At 48.3% G+C, this 18,564-nt stretch overlaps 1 protein-coding gene across 1 annotated transcript in view; it reads left to right on the forward strand.

Annotated features, from left to right (window-relative positions):
• NR6A1 (nuclear receptor subfamily 6 group A member 1) overlaps positions 1–18,564 on the forward strand; it is a 228,653-nt gene that overhangs the window by 105,928 nt on the left and 104,161 nt on the right. The window lies entirely within an intron of this gene.

Genomic DNA, 18,564 nt, shown 5'->3' on the forward strand with positions numbered 1-18,564 from the left:
ATTTCCTTTGAGTTTGACCTTTCCTCGCTCCGGCATAATCCACTAACGCTGGCCCTGGATAAGTCCTACATCCCCGGTCAACCCCAACCATACCTGCAAGATTCACTAACAATCGAAGCAAGACAGAAAATTCTGTTTATGCGCCTTTTGGCCCTCAGGATTGCGGACTTCAATCCAATTTGGGCACGCACGGACGGAGCCACTGCCTGCCGACTTTGCAACTATCGCAGAGAATCCTGGCTACATCTGCTATGTTGCTGCACAAAGTTGGCCAGCGACCGACAGCGATTGCTGCATCCGGCATTACGGATTCTGGGCCATAGAACATGCAGAGAGGCCTCGGACTGGTGTTTTTCAGAATCCACGACCTGCTTATTAGCCAGGGTAGGCAAGTTCATCCATCAAGTTAAAATGGCACTCGACTCCCATCTAAAGGCTACTACTCCGATGGGCCCCGATAGTGGGCTTAGCGCTTCCCCGGTCGCCCCAAAGTTGTCAGCCCACAGGTAACTCAGGGAGACGCCGAAAAGAAACTGGTACCATCGGACTGAGGTATTTAACCCGGGTCGACTAAGGGTCTGATGAAGTCCGCAATGCGACTGATGATGTCGAACCTTTATACGTCACTCAGACTCCAGTAAGTGTGGTCTCATGTTGAATTCAAAACCCTTGTTCCTTTAATAATGTATAATAGTAGTGAACACAGCTAGTCTTGGGACAATATAGCTGTACCAATGGTTTTACCTGGTTTTGGCCGAGATGGGGCAGGGGGGGGGGGGGGTATTTTAACTGTATTTTATTGAAGTGCATTGTATTTTATACTGTAATGGTTTTAAGTAATCGCACAGTTTATTAATAAAAAAATATATATATATTAGTGGCCGTTCGTAGAAGATACACTTGAGCCGTTGCCTTTTCAAAACGCTGTACCTGGGGACTTACATTGGAAGACTCTTCAACGCTTGGGTTGTGTTTGATACTTAACCCCCCAAGGGTGTATCACACGTCTACGTGTCGGAGGTCTGAAAATGTGTCTTGCTCGCTTTGTGACCTTTTCAGTATTCTCTCTTCCATCTGGCTGGGGGCAACTTCCACAAATCCGCTTTTTTGCAGCTCTCAAGACCGAGCGTGAACCCCGGCTGACCAAATACAGCAAATGTCAAAGCGGGCAGATGAGTACCGTATCAGCCTTCATCGCCCTGAAGAGCTCGCATATTACATTCTAACACCAAATTTCAAATAGAGGAAAGTAAACACTGCACTGTATGAGAAGATGTTAGCAAAATATGTGATGGATTCATTCTTTGTCCCATTGTCCAGTCACAATAAAGACAATTCCTTAGTTGTAATTTGTTTAGAAATAATACTCATCCCCTTTATCGGTTACTTTTACAGTAGGTCTACCAAGAAATGCGAATCATATCAGCCATGACTCCAGGGTGGACAAAAAGATAGTGCATACCTAGTCCACCCACCCAAGACCCGCCCACAGAGCTGTCACCTCTTCAGATCAGGTGACATCGCCACACCATAACCAATAGCTCTTATGGTGTAGCCACTTAGTTGTGAGCGAGTTACAGGCAACTATGCACATATAGTAGGAGTTAGTCCTAAAGATTTGCTAATTCAATGCGTTCCCTATGTTTGTATTTCGTTAACTGTTCACTAAGCAGAGTTCTCTAAAGCCGGTCCTGGTGGGCTGAATCCATGCCAGATTTTTAGCAAAGCCCCATTTAGATAGATGTAGTTATCTTAAAAATCTGGCATGGATCGGGCCCTCCAGGACCCACTTTGGGGAACCCTACACTAAAGCATTGGCTTGTGACAGAGGACCACATTAGAGCACTAATAGTAGCGGTGAGGCAGTACTTGAGATAGTCGAATCCCTCAGAAAATTGATGATCCACGGGTCAATAATCTCATGATGCACGACAAGCTCCAAGACCTCGCTGACGGTACAACTGCACTCTTTGGAACCATGTCTCTTTTTGCAGAGGTAGAAAAGTCCCAGTGGATTCAAGGTCGAATATGGAAGCATAAATGAAGATGCTAAGCTTCTGTTTATTTGTTCTCTTGGAACCTGCTTGATTTTGAAGATTTCTGAGATGCGGGCACAAGAATACAAACATTTCTGAAGTTGTGCACCCAATACTTGGCTCAGCCTCGGACTGCAAGATCTGGGGTTAATCTGGTCTTTCGACTCGACACAGGTCCGCTTGCTAGATCTCCAGCTGTGGTTGGGATTGTAGTTTAGAAATAAAACCCGTACATGTCCGTATACATTGTTGATCCTATCAAGTTGCTCCGCAAGACAACTGAAAATAAATTTAAAATTCTTGGCTCGGAAACAAATCCCTTGCTCGGGTGTTTGGGGTATTTTCTCCCCTCTTCCCTATCCTCTCCTGTTGATTCCACCCATCTGCTTCTCTGTTGCCCCTCACAGCCCACCATCTCTTTCTTTTATTTAAATTTTTCACGTTATTACTTTAATTTTTTTAAATTAATTTACCAATCCATCTCGGATCAGTAAGTAAAAAAAAAAGTCACCCATGTCATTTTGTATGTGCCCAGGCATAGTGACTCATGCACACGGACTTGTCATAACATGTGCACACTTCCTACAAAGTGACGTAGATGTTTCGTAGCCTTTTTCCTGACATCCTGCACCTTCTGCAGCACAAGATTTATTTCACGGAGTGACTTGTGTAAACCTCGTGATATGCTTGAGGGTTGCAACGAAGGCATGGTGGCCTCATCCCTTGGTGGCCTCACCCCTTGGTGTCATCCGTTGGTGACTTCATCCCTTGGTGTCATCCGTTGGTGGCCTCGTCCCTTGGTGGTCTCGTCTCTTGGTGGTCTCGTCCCTTGCAGCCTCATCTCTTGGCGGCCTCATCTCTTGGCGGCCTCATCTCTTGGCGACCTCGTCCCTTGGCGACCTTGTCCCTTGGCGACCTCGTCCCTTGGTGGCCTCGTCCCTTGGTGGCCTCGTCCCTTGGTGGCCTCGTCCCTTGGTGGCCTCGTCCCTTGGTGGCCTCGTCCCTTGGTGGCCTCGTCGCTTGGTGGCCTCGTCACCTGCTGGCCTCGTCACCTGCTGGCCTCGTCACCTGGTGGCCTCGTCGCTTGGTGGCCTCGTCGCTTGATGGCCTCGTCCCTTGGTGGCCTTGTCCCTTGGTGGCCTCGTCCCTTGGTGGCCTCGTCTCTTCGTGGTCTCATCTCTTCGTGATCTCATCCCTTGCAGCCTCATTTCTTGGTGGCATCATCCCTTGGTGGCCTCATCTCTTGGTGGTCTCGTCCCTTGGTGGTCTCGTCTGTTGGTGGTCTCGTCCCTTGCAGCCTCATCTCTTGGTGGCCTCGTTCCTTAGTGCCATCGTCTCTTGGTGCTATCCTTGATGGCCTCACCCCTTTGGTGGCATCATCCCTTTGGTGGCAACATCCCTTAGTAGCCTCATCCCTTGGTGGCCTCATTTGTTAGTGCAACCATCCCTTGGTGGCCTCGTCCCCTTGGTGGCCTCGTCCCCTTGGTGGCCTCGTCCCCTTGGTGGCCTCATCGCCTGGTGGCCTCATCACCTGGTGGCCTCATCACCTGGTGGCCTCGTCGCTTGGTGGCCTCGTCGCTTGGTGGCCTCGTCGCTTGGTGGCCTTGTTGCTTGGTGGCCTCGTCACCTGGTGGCCTCGTCACCTGCTGGCCTCGTCCCTTGGTGGCCTCGTCGCTTGGTGGCCTCGTCGCTTGGTGGCCTCGTCCATTGTTGGCCTCGTCCCTTGTTGGCCTCGTCGCTTGGTGGGCTCATCCCTTGGTGGCCTCGTCCCTTGGTGGCCTCGTCCCTTGGTGGCCTCGTCCCTTGGTGGCCTCGTCCCTTGGTGGCCTCGTCGCATGATGGCCTCGTTGCTTGATAGCCTCGTCGCTGGGTGGCCTTGTCGCTGGGTGGGCTCATACCTTAGTGGCCTCTTCACTTGCAATGACAGTCCTGTAGGAAAAATGAAATAAGACTTTATTTTCATCCGATCACCATCCACTGACTTTTGGCAGTTTCTCAAGTGTTTTAAGTATAATCCCGATTTTGTAAAGAAGAATGTGTACCATTATAATAATTGTAACAAGTTATCTAAGTAATGAAAATTGTAAACATTGGGTGCTGGTCTGGCATTCATATGTGCAACAGTGAGATGTGCTTGTTGAGAGTTTGACTCCAAGTGCCAATGATATTGTAGCTGCGCGCCCCAGGTCTCAGACCTGTAACAGTAGAGCAATAGTTCCCTCTAACGGTGGGAAATGGCCATGCAAGTCAATACTTACTCGGACTCCACGAGCAGTAAGTAGTGCAAACAGATCTTCCGAATCTCCTTACTTTTACTATGTAAGGTATTGGCGACCCATCTTTTTACACGGTACCAACAAAATATTTGTAAAGAGATTGTAAATATTTGCACAGTCTGAGGAGCGGAACGAGCTTCCCTGGGAACCTGCCTGAGTAGCGCCTTTTAGCCACTGCGGTCGTGCTAACCAACACCCGCTCCTTCTCTCAAGAGCATTACTACTGATAAACATGGCATTTGATTGATATGTTTGTAAATAGAATGTAGCACCATAAGCGAGCACTGGTGCAAATGTAAGTGTGCACGGAGGATTAAGGCGTGATGGTGAAAATCTCAGCATGCACAAACTAGATTACTAAGAGGTTTATGCAAATCTGCACCCATGTTAGGAGTAATGAGTAGTGGAGCCGATGCAGTGAACTGGCATTGGCTGTGGTGGTACTGGAACCTAGTATTGGGGGTGCTAATCTGAACACGCATTCAAGATGGTCGCATGGTGGTGCACCGCAGAAAATATCCAAGGCTGACTGGACTAGAGGCCAAATCTGAGCAATGACCAAGGCGCTCTGAATCCTGGGCCACATTTAAAAATGCAGCCAGGATAAAATAAAAAGTGATGCAAATAAAAGCATTCACAAAGGTGGTATTTATGGCATATCGTGAGTATCCCTGGCACTAAGGGTCCCACTACATTGTGCTTGGAATGACACAATGCTGATAATGCTTGGCATAAAGTAGGCGTTCTTATGACAGAAGTGTGTGTGTGTGTGTGTGTGTGTATATGCATATATATATATTACCATAGATCCACATATGAAGCGCGATCTCAGATGCAGTTCATCAGCAGGGGTTTTGTTCCTCAATGTTACGCGTTTCGAAAGTTTACACTCTTGATTACACACTGAGCGTTTGTGACACGGTGCTAGACATGCATGCTGAAGGTACTGAACATAGAAAGGGGACTTACATTCTGAGCCACCCCTGGATTACACCTCTACGGCGGTCATATTGGAACATGTTCATCTACACAGTACATAAATGTTAACTTCACATTTCTCTGTTGCATGACAGTGTTTGGAGAAATACAGGTTTGGCCCTCTCCAGATCACCTAGGACAGAAAAAGAAAAGAGAAAGGGGAAATTATATTTATTTCTAATTCAAATGGTACCGATTGTGTACCAAGGTATCAATTGTTAAGCCTAGTCTGTATTCTATTCTCTGTGTGTCGTCACAGAAAAGGCTCAGCCCAACATAATTCACAGGCTCTGCCAAACGTAGTTAAAATCTAACCCGTGTGTAGATGAAACTAGTAGTGTTTCTGCCCACCAATTCGAGCCTAACAGGTCTGTGGCGTTCTTCGGGGCTTTTGGAACCTTTAACTAACATCGAAAAGCCCTGAAGAATACCACAGGCCTGGTGGGCAGAAACATGTTGGCTGATAAGAGACAGATCGGAGTCATTGCCATTGCGCTCTGTGTACCCGCTCGTGCTTGATTTTAGACAGGGGTCCTCAGGAACACAAGTAAACACAGAGGAACCCCAAGGTATTTTTAGTGTGCCTGGATCCTGTGTTGTACAGTACATTTTATCTAAGAACTCTCTTCTACCTTTAAGTCTTCAAGAAGGTTGAGTCCGCCCTGGTTGCACGGTCCTACCAGGGTTGGGAGAGGCTGCAGATGATGAAGCATAACACTATTACGTGTGTGAGGTTGCTTTTTTTTTTTAATTAAAGGGTGGCTTTCCTCCTAAGCTCAGCAGAAGTGGTGTGACGTCCATTCTCTGAATCAGTGATCATTTCTCTAAGATTAGGACACAGTCTACCTTCTCTTTCTCATTTCTTGATCTATGAGCTGCTGTACTCTTTTTGTGATTACATTGGTACCTGGGGGCAGGGGGTGTGTATGTGGCCTACCCTCCACCTTTCTGCTTATGTGTCTAAAATCCCCATGGGAAATTGCATGGGGAAAACACGTTTTGGGGCCCCCTTTTTCTCATATCCCGGTTGATGGATCACCCCAAAACTTACCAGACAGCAGCTGATGTGACCTGCAAACTAGTTTTGAAACTTTAGTGAAGATATGTCAAACGGCGCCAAAGTTATTAGCAAACCAAAAAAAGCCCTTCCTATGGAAACTAGTTCTGAACTATAACTATGTACTGTTGACCACCAGTAGAATGAATATATACATATATATGTTTATATATATATAATACTTTTTTTTCTCAACACCTCTACAATACCAGCTTAACTGACCAGATATTACCAGGTTAAACCTTTACAAAAAATTGCCACTGTCCATTAGTGGTGTCATGCCCATGGGAAATGGGGATGTGTCTCACTTTAATCAACATGTGCCTAGCAACCAATCTGCTGAGTCAGGTCAAAGCAAGGAAGGGTTTGTGTGTTCTCACCCATGTGTCCTCGCTTGAAAACCCTACTGATATACCCCTGTTTAATTGCTCCTGCCTCTTGTTTCCTTGCAGTTCTTTTACCAGAGTTATTTATTTGCCAAGTTCATCAGATATATGCTTCTGGTAAGAGCAGTTGTTAAGGGCTTACTTTCAGATAAGAAACTCAGGGGCTTAGATTAGGTATTGCAGGGCCCTCCTCTGAGCCAGTCTCTGCAATAAAGGTTGGCCCAGACCCAAATGAGGCAGCCAGCACGGCCTGCATGTCTAGTCCATGTCTTCTCTGGACACCGTCACAAGCGGCACCATACATGTTTCGGCTTTGTTGAGCTTCACAAGTGGGCTGCATCTTGAGACCCTACCATGAAGAAAGCACTTTCAGCTTGGGGATTTAGTGTATCCAGTATTTTTTTTGTTTTATTCTTTATTGTGCAGTAACATATACAATCCCTATTCGCTTTTTTTTTAAATATAAATGCAGCAACATGCAAATCTTGTGCAATAACGAGCTATTCAGGAGGGATTCAGGCACCGGTCTTCTGTTAAAAAATGAGGCCTGCGCCTTCCCAAACATTTGATCACTATTGGTATTCAGTGTTGTTGGACACAGTGGATTGGTGATTTGACACCGGTGGCTGCAGGACCTTGCATTACCTCTATGAATTCTGTGTGGGGCTTGTGATTTGGTAGGGAGCCAGCGTAGTCGATGCACTGAGCACAGGGGCACCTCAGAGCCCGCCGGGCAGGTGACACCTTCCTTCCAGTCCAGCCTCACTCACCTGTAAGGCGAGAAACAAAGCGAACCGCCAGTGGCTCCTTGACACATTTTGTTGGGGGTGTGGGATTATTCTGCATCAGGCTGCTGCTGTGCCTTTAATAAGGTGTTCAGTTTTTATGCCTGAGAAAGTGAGTAATAAAGGCATTGTGTCTGCAGAGTTTGGTCGAAGTCACATAGTCAGTTTCAGAGCGGTTTTCCTTTCTGCCCAACAAGTCTGAGGGGGCTGTTGATTGATTCTGGATGTTAGTGTGTGGGATCCCACAGTGCTTAATTTGAGCCGGTGGTATCTGGTGCTCGGCAGCAGCACTTAATTGTCAACACTGGCACTTATGGCAGCTGCCACAGGGTGCAGCTGTTTGTGTAATTTGAACGTAAGCGGAACTGTCAATTACTCTTTAAATATGTTTTTAAACCAACTAATACCTGCTACCAAGCCATTGTTATAGCTTTGGGGGCCTTGAACAGTCTGAATTGCCAAACTTGTAGCAGTGTGATGGCTCTGGTGTATGTACTGTCATTGGCAGCGCTGGCAGTGACAATGGGCGGTGCAAGCTGTGGTGGCCTCCTGAGAAGGGCCCGGCACTTATCTACTTACAAATTAAGCACTGGACCTGCAGTACAGCTGGCTGCCCTATCAAGATAATGTACTCGGATTATCAGAACATGTGAAGGGGCACCTGGTGGGAGCGTGCGAGTGAGATGGAGAAGTCCCTCAAACTGGTAAGAACTGGTTCTCTGTCCCTGATCAAGGCTTGGCCGGCCAGGGGGGGTCCCAGGAAACCCCGCGTGGGCTGGGGAAGGGTGGGCTGCTATCCGGGTGTAGATGGAACAGAGGGCACCTCGTCCCTCCCAGCCCTGCCAGCTCTCCTAAAGCAAGGACCCCCAATTTGCATAATGTGCTGACGCAGCAAAATCGCACCCTAGGGTACCATTCCAGGCCCCTAGGTTAACTGTTTGCACACGGAAGGATTCTCAGCCGCTCTGTGTTGCTTGTAAGTAGTGCCTTGTCTCTGACTTGCATTACTTTTAAAAAGTGCTGCTTTAACCACAGCGGCCGTAAATATGAGACTCGCCCACTAGTATGGAATAGTTCACCGATCCATCACCTCCTCCTGTGTCACGCTCAGCGCCCTGTCCCTTTCTAGCTAGTTTTGCACAGTGCTATTTTGAATATCTTCTCGGATCTGTAATCTTAGCTAGGGTTATGTGTCACGTTGCAGCGCCTCCCGCCGCGGCCTCACGTTTCATTTTTTATTTAAATTAAAAAAAACTTTTTACGTTTATATTTATTATTTATCTATGCGGATCTCTGTGCAGAGTCAAATCCTAAAACAATAAAAACGTGTGAAATGAGTCTGAATGACGTAATGCATGCAGCCCAGCCCTGGAAACAGCCCTCGGTGCCAGGGGCGGCAGGAATGCTGCGCCTCAAAGCTGCTGCCAGGAAGGTCGTCTGGTTTAATGGGCAGATAACCATCCTGACCTCTGGGACTCGGGTCAGCCGAGGGGCAAGGCCCTGTCTCTGGAGCAGGGTGGGCCTTTGTTTCTCGGGAGATAAGGAGGTTGAGTCATGGCAGACTGCAGTCAATCATGCTGGAGGCAGACCTGCCCAGGATCACCTGTTAGTCGGCGGTGTGCTCACCATCACCGAGGCCTTCCTGCAGGAAGCTCCCTCGTGAAACTGTCATTTGATTAAGACGAGAGGCCCTCACCTGTTGCATAACCCCCCTTTCAGCTCCCTTGTGCAGCGGGCGGGATATATATTTAGTGTAGAAGATCTGTGCATTATGGCCCTTTAACCCCGCGGAGGGGTTCTGGTGACTATGGAAGTGCCTTCCCAGTGTGTTCGTGTGGTTGGAGTGTATGCCATTTATTGCAGTATTATCCTTGTACCTGTGTTTGGTTCTCTTTTGTAACATGCACGCGCCACTTTTCTCTTGTAACACACTGTTTGCTACCTCTCACATTATGTTTGCTTTTGATACTTGCACAAGTGCCACCATTGCCTACGTAACGTTTGTTCTTGTGCCTCAGTGTCTAGCATATATTGCAGTATTATACCTCTAACTGTACTTTGTTTTCTCCTGTAACCTGCACACTTGTCACTCTCTCCTCCTGTATTGCACTGTTTGCTACCTCATGTATTTTGTTTGCTCACAATTGTCACTTTTACCTCATGTAACTTATCGTCTGCTTTTGTAATTTGTTCACTTGTAATTTTCTGTTCCTTTTGTGAAGCGCTCTGACGCCTTCGGGTAAAGTCCGCGCTATATAAAAACGCATAAATAAAAATAAATAAATACTGTACTGGACGGGTTGTTCATGGTAAAGTAATAGAAAGTTTGCTCGTGCAAATGAGTCCCTGAGGTTTTATGAAGGTTTCTGCTTCAGAAAAAAATGCATCCAGCGAGAGATTTTGTAGCTACTGTTTGCAATGTTCAGCCAACAGCGGCAAATCGCTTGCACGGTATGTTTAAATATTGCTCAACCTTTAAGTGGAGACTATACATTGAAGGAAGGCCAAGAATTAAGCTGGATTTGGTGTTTTTATAATTCTTAGTAATTGTGCATTGCGATCAATTGCAATGAAATCAGTGGGGGAGCAGCCCACTGACCGAAATGCATAATTTGTAGGAACAATGTCATTGCATAGCATTATTGAATATCATTTGTGGTGACAGCACCACCCCTTGGGTGGTGGGTTTCCAGGCCACTTCTGTTAGACCGTTAGATGCACAGTTGTCCCGCAATGCCATCACTGTGTCCAATATTACCAAATTACCAGTACGTTTCTTGTCATGACGGCCTTGACCAATATTGGGTGGTGGGTTTCGAGACCACTTCTGTTAGCACAGTAGAAGCACTGTCGTCCCGCGATGTCATGATGGCCTTGACCAATATTGGGTTGTTGGCTTCAAGACACTTCTGTCAGCGCGGTAAAAGCACAGTCGTCCTTCGATGACATGATGGCCTTGACCAATATTGTGTTTTGGGTTTCAAGACCACCTCTGTTGGCGTGGTGCCAATAGCCAGAGATGGCCTTGACCAATACAGTGGCGGTTGGCGACCCACAAAAATGGTAGATCAACATAAATAGAATTCAAAAACATACATACAAATAAACAAACATATAGATATGGAAAAAAACTTTGACTTACCTGAGACTGCAGCATGTCCTCGGTGTTCTCCAGACCCCGGCTACAGACTCCGTCCCACACAGCTCCCACAGGCCTTTGTCCAGTCCAGACATTGCTCTAATGCTGCATGAGAGAAGTGTCTGGATTGGCTGGAGCAGGCTGGCTCAGCGCTCCAAAGAGCACTGAAGGCCTGTGCCTGCTGTCCAGTCCAGCTGTCTAAGACAGCTGTGTTGGAGATGTTGAATTGTGCTAGTCGGTTTGGCCGTAGCAAGGTATCCGGCCAAACCGATGCGTGCAATTCTCACTAAAAGGGCCATTCATCACTGCTGCCAATCACTGGCAGCAGTGATGAGCTGGCCCCGCCCTGCCCTCTCCGTTCGGCAGAATGCTGAAAAATAAAATGGTAATACAATCCTTTTATTATGATTTTATTTTTCCAGCTTTCTGCGCAGCAGTGTGTGTCGGGGTGGAGGGGCGGCACTCCTCCACTACCATTGAGGAGCCGCCACTGGACCAATATTGCCAAATTACTAGTACGGCGGCGTCATGATGCCCTTGATCGATATTGCCAAATTACCAGTGCCCTGTCTGATGGCAATTTGTCATAGCTGGTGCTTGGTAATTGTTGGATATTTATGTCCTGGACATTAGACCCCTGTTGAACAGCTGGATTCCCTTCGGCAGCGGTTAATCAGGCTTGAATCCAGGCAGTCTGTCTTTGCTGCCTATTGGCCCTGGGCCTGATTTAGAGCTATGTTCTGTAGCACTTGTAGTTGGTGGACAGGACATGCATCACACTTGTGGCAGAGTGCCCATTCGCCAAACCCCAAACCAGGCCCTTTACCTTCATTACAAGAAACAGGCATAAAAGGAGCATCTGGCGCGGGCAGGACTAGCAGGGTCAGATTGGAACAGAAAATGGTCCGGGCACCAATATAAAAGTGGCCCCATTAGTAAATGATAAAGCTAAAAAAAAGTGTCCCATGTTTGGAAATTGGTGCGGTTTTGAATGTGTAAACCTGCGCTATATAAGTGTTTAGCCTCTTCGAAGTCGATAACTGCTCCCGACCGTCATGAGTCACGGTGGGCGTGTGCTGATGACGCTCGCAAGCCGTCATGACCCCGCCCGCGATTGGAATGCTCAGCACTGCGGCGGAATTCACGCCGCAGTGATGAGGTTAACAAAGTATGAAAGACCGCATGGATTTGAGCTTGCTGTAGGCAATGTTTGTTTTAATATCGGAGAAATCACAAGTAAAAACCGGCCCAGTAGACTGCAGACAAAACAGGCCCACAACCAGCCCAAAAACGGCCCACACACTGGCCTGCCCAGTGATCCGACCGGGCAGTGCTTGATGCAGGATTAGTGTAGTATTCCTAATTTGTAGTTCGGGAATCACATTGTGTTCTTCGCCTACAAAAACAGTAAGAGAGGGTGTATAAAAGTGTGTAGTCCGAAGTTGGGATTCAAGTAGTTTTTAGGGCTCGGACTCCTCCCCTGGGAGGAGTTTCGAGAACTAATGTTAAAGGAGAAAAAAAAGAAGAAGTATCTCCTAGGGCCTTGGTGAGAGGAATTCCACACATTCCTTAGCGTTTTCTGGCATCTGGTCAGTGATTCGTCTTCCCTGTGCTGTGTATGTAGTAGCCTTGAAGTGATAGGCTGTAAGTAATGTACGCGTGTCCGATGTGGCATTTTGTGTGCGAGAACGAGCATGGCAGAGTGATTAATCTTAATTACGAGCTGTCAGAGTGCCCGTGTAATGCAAGCCAGATGATGCGAACGCGTTCACAGCGGTGAGCGCGTTCAATGTTAAATGACGAGAGGCAGCAGGCGAGGCTCACAGAAGATGACTCATACATGCTCGTCCACACTGTAGTTCTTGTTTATTTCGTAGTCGTTTATGTTCTGCCTTAATGCATTGCCATTTAGACCGGCTTTAAAATTATATGAAAGGCCCTCCTCTCCGCCAGTAACAGCTTCCTGTTGTGTTCTCCCTAGTTTTCCGGTACGTTTGTGCTGATTTTATTTTAAAATACCTTTACATTTGTACTTTTGCCACTCACTTCTGTAACTTTGTTTGAAAAGTAAAGCGCTCTTAATAAAGGCCGTGTTCGCAACTCATAAATCACAACGAAAAGGTAAATAAAATACAGATAATGAAGTGCTTCGAAGCCTACCAGGCGAGCCGTGCTAGCGCTGCCGGTTCTTGTCCGGGCCGGGCGCTGGGACGAGCCTGACAGCTGCTCGTTATTGCAACATGCCTGCAGTTGGCCACCTCAAGGCGCTGTCTGTCCGTCCTCGGCAGGCCATGCCTGCAAGGACGTGCCTTCGAGGCCTGAGGCCGCCCAGTGGCCCGTTTCCTGCAGCACTGCAATGCTAAAGTTGGAATGCGATTTACAATTCTTTATTCATTTTTTTATTTATTTATATATTTAATGCGATTTTCTATAGCGCGAATATTACCCGAAGGTGTCAGAGCGCTTTACAAAAGAACCAGTTGCGCTACATAAGGATTTAGGATTCCATGAGTTACATCAAAGATACAAACAGGAAAAAAAATTGCAATTGTACAAGTTGTAAAGTCAAACAGGGAAGAGATACAAATATAAAAAAATGGAAATGTACAAGTTGTAAAGTCACTCTATGTATCTCTATATACATATTGTTAAAGTCTCTTATGTAAATAAAGCGGTTTTCAGTCTCCTTGGCGAGAGTGCTCCAGAGCAACCGGTTCCGGACAGGGGTGAGGCAAGCTCCAGGGGGTGAGCCGCTGAGTGAGGCTGTGCCGGTGTGTTCAACAAAGAATGAGGGTGTGCACAGGATCAAACTGTTTATTCAAGAGAGCAGCCAGGATCGGAAGGGAGGTTTCCTGGCCACATACGGCCCGGTGATTCCCCAGCGACTGCTTTGAATTTTTGATTCTTGATGATTCAACACCTCAGCAGCCTGTGCATTCACCAGCAACAGGCCCCTCCAGGATTACAAACCTGCAGTTGGGACTGCCGCCTCCATTGTAGACAGGCAAAAACGCATGAAACACTGCTGTTGAGTGCTGAGTGCTGTGTGCGGTGTGCTGGTGAGTGCTGTGTGCTGGTGAGTGCTGGTGAGTGTGGTGTGCTGGTGAGTGCCGTGTGCTGTTGGGGGCAGAGTGCTGTTGGGGGCAGAGTGCTGTTGGGGGCAGAGTGCTGTGTGCTGTTGAGTGCAGAGTGCAGAATGCTGTTGAGCGCAGAATGCTGTTGAGCGCAGAATGCTGTTGAGCGCAGAATGCTGTTGAGCGCAGAATGCTGTTGAGCGCAGAATGCTGTCGAGTGCAGAGTGCTGTTGAGTGCAGAGTGCTGTTGAGTGCAGAGTGCTGTTGAGTGCAGAGTGCTGTTGAGTGCAGAGTGCTGTTGAGTGCAGAGTGCTGTTGAGTGCAGAGTGCTGTTGAGTGCAGAGTGCTGTTGAGTGCAGAGTGCTGTTGAGTGCAGAGTGCTGTTGAGTGCAGAGTGCTGTTGAGTGCAGAGTGCTGTTGAGTGCAGAGTGCTGTTGAGTGCAGAGTGCAGAATGCTGTTGTGTGCAGAGTGCAGAATGCTGTTGTGTGCAGAGTGCAGAATGCTGTTGTGTGCAGAGTGCAGAATGCTGTTGTGTGCAGAGTGCAGAATGCTGTTGTGTGCAGAGTGCAGAATGCTGTTGTGTGCAGAGTGCAGAATGCTGTTGAGTGCAGAATGCTGTTGAGTGCAGAATGCTGTTGAGTGCAGAATGCTGTTGAGTGCAGAATTCTGTTGAGTGCAGAGTGCTGTTGAGTGCAGAATGCTGTTGAGGGCAGAGTGCTGTTGAGTGCAGAGTGCAGAATGCTGTTGAGGGCAGAGTGCTGTTGAGGGCAGAGTGCTGTTGAGTGCAGAGTGCTGTTGAGGGCAGAGTGCTGTTGAGTGCTGTTGAGTGCAGAGTGCAGAATGCTGTTGAGTGCAGAGTGCTGTTGAGTGCAGAGTGCAGAATGCTGTTGAGGGCAGAATGCTGTTGAGGGCAGAGTGCTGTTGAGTGCAGAGTGCTGTTGAGGGCAGAGTGCTGTTGAGTGCTGTTGAGGGCAGAGTGCAGAATGCTGTTGAGTGCAGAGTGCAGAATGCTGTTGAGTGCAGAGTGCAGAATGCTGTTGAGTGCAGAGTGCAGAATGCTGTTGAGTGCAGAGTGCAGAATGCTGTTGAGTGCAGAGTGCAGAATGCTGTTGAGTGCAGAGTGCTGTTGAGTGCAGAGTGCAGAATGCTGTTGAGTGCAGAATGCTGTTGAGTGCAGAATGCTGTTGAGTGCAGAATGCTGTTGAGTGCAGAATGCTGTTGAGTGCAGAATGCTGTTGAGTGCAGAATGCTGTTGAGTGCAGAATGCTGTTGAGTGCAGAATGCTGTTGAGTGCAGAATGCTGTTGAGTGCAGAGTGCTGTTGAGTGCAGAGTGCTGTTGAGTGCAGAGTGCAGAATGCTGTTGTGTGCAGAGTGCAGAATGCTGTTGTGTGCAGAGTGCAGAATGCTGTTGTGTGCAGAGTGCAGAATGCTGTTGTGTGCAGAGTGCAGAATGCTGTTGAGTGCAGAATGCTGTTGAGTGCAGAATGCTGTTGAGTGCAGAATGCTGTTGAGTGCAGAATGCTGTTGAGTGCAGAATGCTGTTGAGTGCAGAGTGCTGTTGAGTGCAGAGTGCTGTTGAGTGCAGAGTGCAGAATGCTGTTGAGGGCAGAGTGCTGTTGAGTGCAGAGTGCAGAATGCTGTTGAGGGCAGAGTGCTGTTGAGGGCAGAGTGCAAAATACTGTTGAGTGCAGAATGCTGTTGAGTGCAGAATGCTGTTGAGTGCAGAGTGCTGTTGAGTGCAGAGTGCTGTTGAGTGCAGAGTGCTGTTGAGGGCAGAGTGCTGTTGAGGGCAGAGTGCTGTTGAGGGCAGAGTGCTGTTGAGGGCAGAGTGCTGTTGAGGGCAGAGTGCTGTTGAGGGCAGAGTGCTGTTGAGGGCAGAGTGCTGTTGAGGGCAGAGTGCTGTTGAGGGCAGAGTGCTGTTGAGGGCAGAGTGCTGTTGAGGGCAGAGTGCTGTGTGCTGTTGAGGGCAGATTGCTGTTGAGTGCAGAGTGCTGTTGAGTGCAGAGTGCTGTTGAGTGCAGAGTGCAGAATGCTGTTGAGGGCAGAGTGCTGTTGAGGGCAGAGTGCAAAATACTGTTGAGTGCAGAATGCTGTTGAGTGCAGAGTGCTGTTGAGTGCAGAGTGCTGTTGAGTGCAGAGTGCTGTTGAGTGCAGAGTGCTGTTGAGTGCAGAGTGCTGTTGAGGGCAGAGTGCTGTTGAGGGCAGAGTGCTGTTGAGGGCAGAGTGCTGTTGAGGGCAGAGTGCTGTTGAGGGCAGAGTGCTGTTGAGGGCAGAGTGCTGTTGAGGGCAGAGTGCTGTTGAGGGCAGAGTGCTGTGTGCTGTTGAGGGCAGATTGCTGTTGAGTGCTGTGTGCTGTTGAGTGCTGTGTGCTGTTGAGTGCTGTGTGCTGTTGAGTGCTGTGTGCTGTTGAGGGCAGAGTGCTGTTGAGGGCAGAGTGCTGTTGAGGGCAGAGTGCTGTGTGCTGTCTCCACTACCACTCTCCACTAACACTCTCCACTAACACTCTCCACTACCACTCTCCACTACCACTCTCCACTACCACTCTCCACTCTCCACTAACACTCTCCACTAACACTCTCCACTAACACTCTCCACTAACACTCTCCACTAACACTCTCCACTAACACTCTCCACTAACACTCTCCACTAACACTCTCCACTAACACTCTCCACTAACACTCTCCACTAACACTCTCCACTAACACTCTCCACTAACACTCTCCATTACCACTCTCCACTCTCCACTACCACTCTCCACTACCACTCTCCACTACCACTCTCCACTACCACTCTCCACTAACACTCTCCACTAACACTCTCCACTAACACTCTCCACTAACACTCTCCACTCTCCACTACCACTCACTACTACCACTCTCCACTACCACTCTCCACTACCACTTACCACTCTCCACTACCACTCTCCACTACCACTCTCCACTACCACTCTCCACTACCACTCTCCACTACCACTCTCCACTACCACTTACCACTCTCCACTACCACTCTCCACTACCACTTACCACTCTCCACTACCACTCTCCACTACCACTCTCCACTACCACTCTCCACTACCACTCTCCACTCTGCACTAACACTCTCCACTACCACTCACTACTACCACTCTCCACTACCACTTACCACTCTCCACTACCACTTTACATGAGGTGCTTCCTAAGGGTGGAACTACTGCATTGATTTAACAAGCGCTGCTTCTCAGCGCAGCACTAAGAGAGTGACCCACAATGAGTTGCACTACAGTGGCTGTAATGCAGTGAATTCTAGAGGTGATGCCCTAGAGTGGCTGAAATAATGACAGCGATGACAGTGCATATCTACAGGCTAGTGAAGCCAATGCATATCTACAGGCTAGCGATGACTGCATATCTACAGGCTAGCGATAACAGGCATATCTACAGGCTAGCGATGACAGTGCATATCTACAGGCTAGCAATGACAGTGCATATCTACAGACCAGCAATGACAATGCATATCTACAGGCTACCGATGCCAGAGCATATCTACAGGCTAGCGATGACAGTGCATATCTACAGGCTTTTGAAGCCAATGCATATCTACAGGCTAGCGATGACAGTGCATATCTACAAGCTACCGATGACAGAGGATATCTACAGGCTAGCGATGACAGTGCATAACTACAGGCTACTGAAGCCAATGCATATCTACAGGCTAGCGATGACAGTGCATATTTACAGGCTAGCATTGACAGAGCATATCTACAGGTTAGCGATGACAGTGCATTTCTACATGCTACCGATGACAGTGCACACTTACACGAAGGACATCACAGGCAGCAGCTGTGCAAGCTTGTTACACTCACAAGGATACCACATGCAGCTGAGGTGCAAGCTTCTCCCACTCACAAGAAGGACATCACAAGCAGCAGCGGTGCAAGATTCCCTCACACACTCACAGCAGGTACTGTGCCAAAGCAGCAGCAGCAACAGAGCAAGAGTCCCTTATAAAGAACAGGCACAGCACAGAGATGCACAATGCAATCTTCTCATACTCACAGGCAGCAGCTGTGCAAGCTTCTCACACTCAAAAGAACGACATCACAGGCAGCAGCAGTTCAAGCTTCTTACACTCACAAGGAGACCACAGGCAGCAGAGGTGCAAGCTTCTCACACTCACAAGAAGGACAACACAGGCAGTAACGGTGCAATATTCTCACACTCACAATGAAATCACTGGCAGTACACACCACATGAACACACTCCATAACACATAGCAACAATACATTGGCATTTACAATGCCATTAGCTCAAACTCAAATAAATCCGAGCCCGATTACATTTCTAATGCTTGTTTAAACTTTGCCCTTAGTTTCTTTTCGGTACCCCTAGTGCCTCTGTAAAGTCCGACTAGTGGGAGACTTATCTTTAAACAATGTTTAGTTACAAGGCAAAAGGAAGTGGATAGTTACCATTGCACAACATCAGAAGTGCGAAGAGATAGTCATTCTTGTAATATTAAGTCTTCCAATTTATTAATTCCTGTCTCTATTCTCCTATAACTCCTTCCGCGCTGATGACGGAACCACTCCGTCATCAGTCGCGGTAGCGCTGTGCTGATGACGGAGCAGTTCCGTCATGGCCCGCCCGACGTGCCTGCGCGGTGCTGATTTTGCGTCTGCGCGGCGTGTTCTATTGAGTGGGCGGGCCATGACGGAACCGCTCCGTCATGAGCACAGCTCAACCGAGGCTGGTGACGGAGCGGTTCCGTCACCAGCATGGGCGCGCCGCGCGGCCCCCCGCCCCCTTAGCGCTGCGGCAGAATAGCCGCCGCAGCGAAGGTGTTAAACATGCCA

The sequence above is a fragment of the Lissotriton helveticus genome, chromosome 5_1 (genome assembly GCF_964261635.1).
Source record: "Lissotriton helveticus chromosome 5_1, aLisHel1.1, whole genome shotgun sequence".
In the NCBI taxonomy this organism is placed as follows: domain Eukaryota; kingdom Metazoa; phylum Chordata; class Amphibia; order Caudata; family Salamandridae; genus Lissotriton; species Lissotriton helveticus.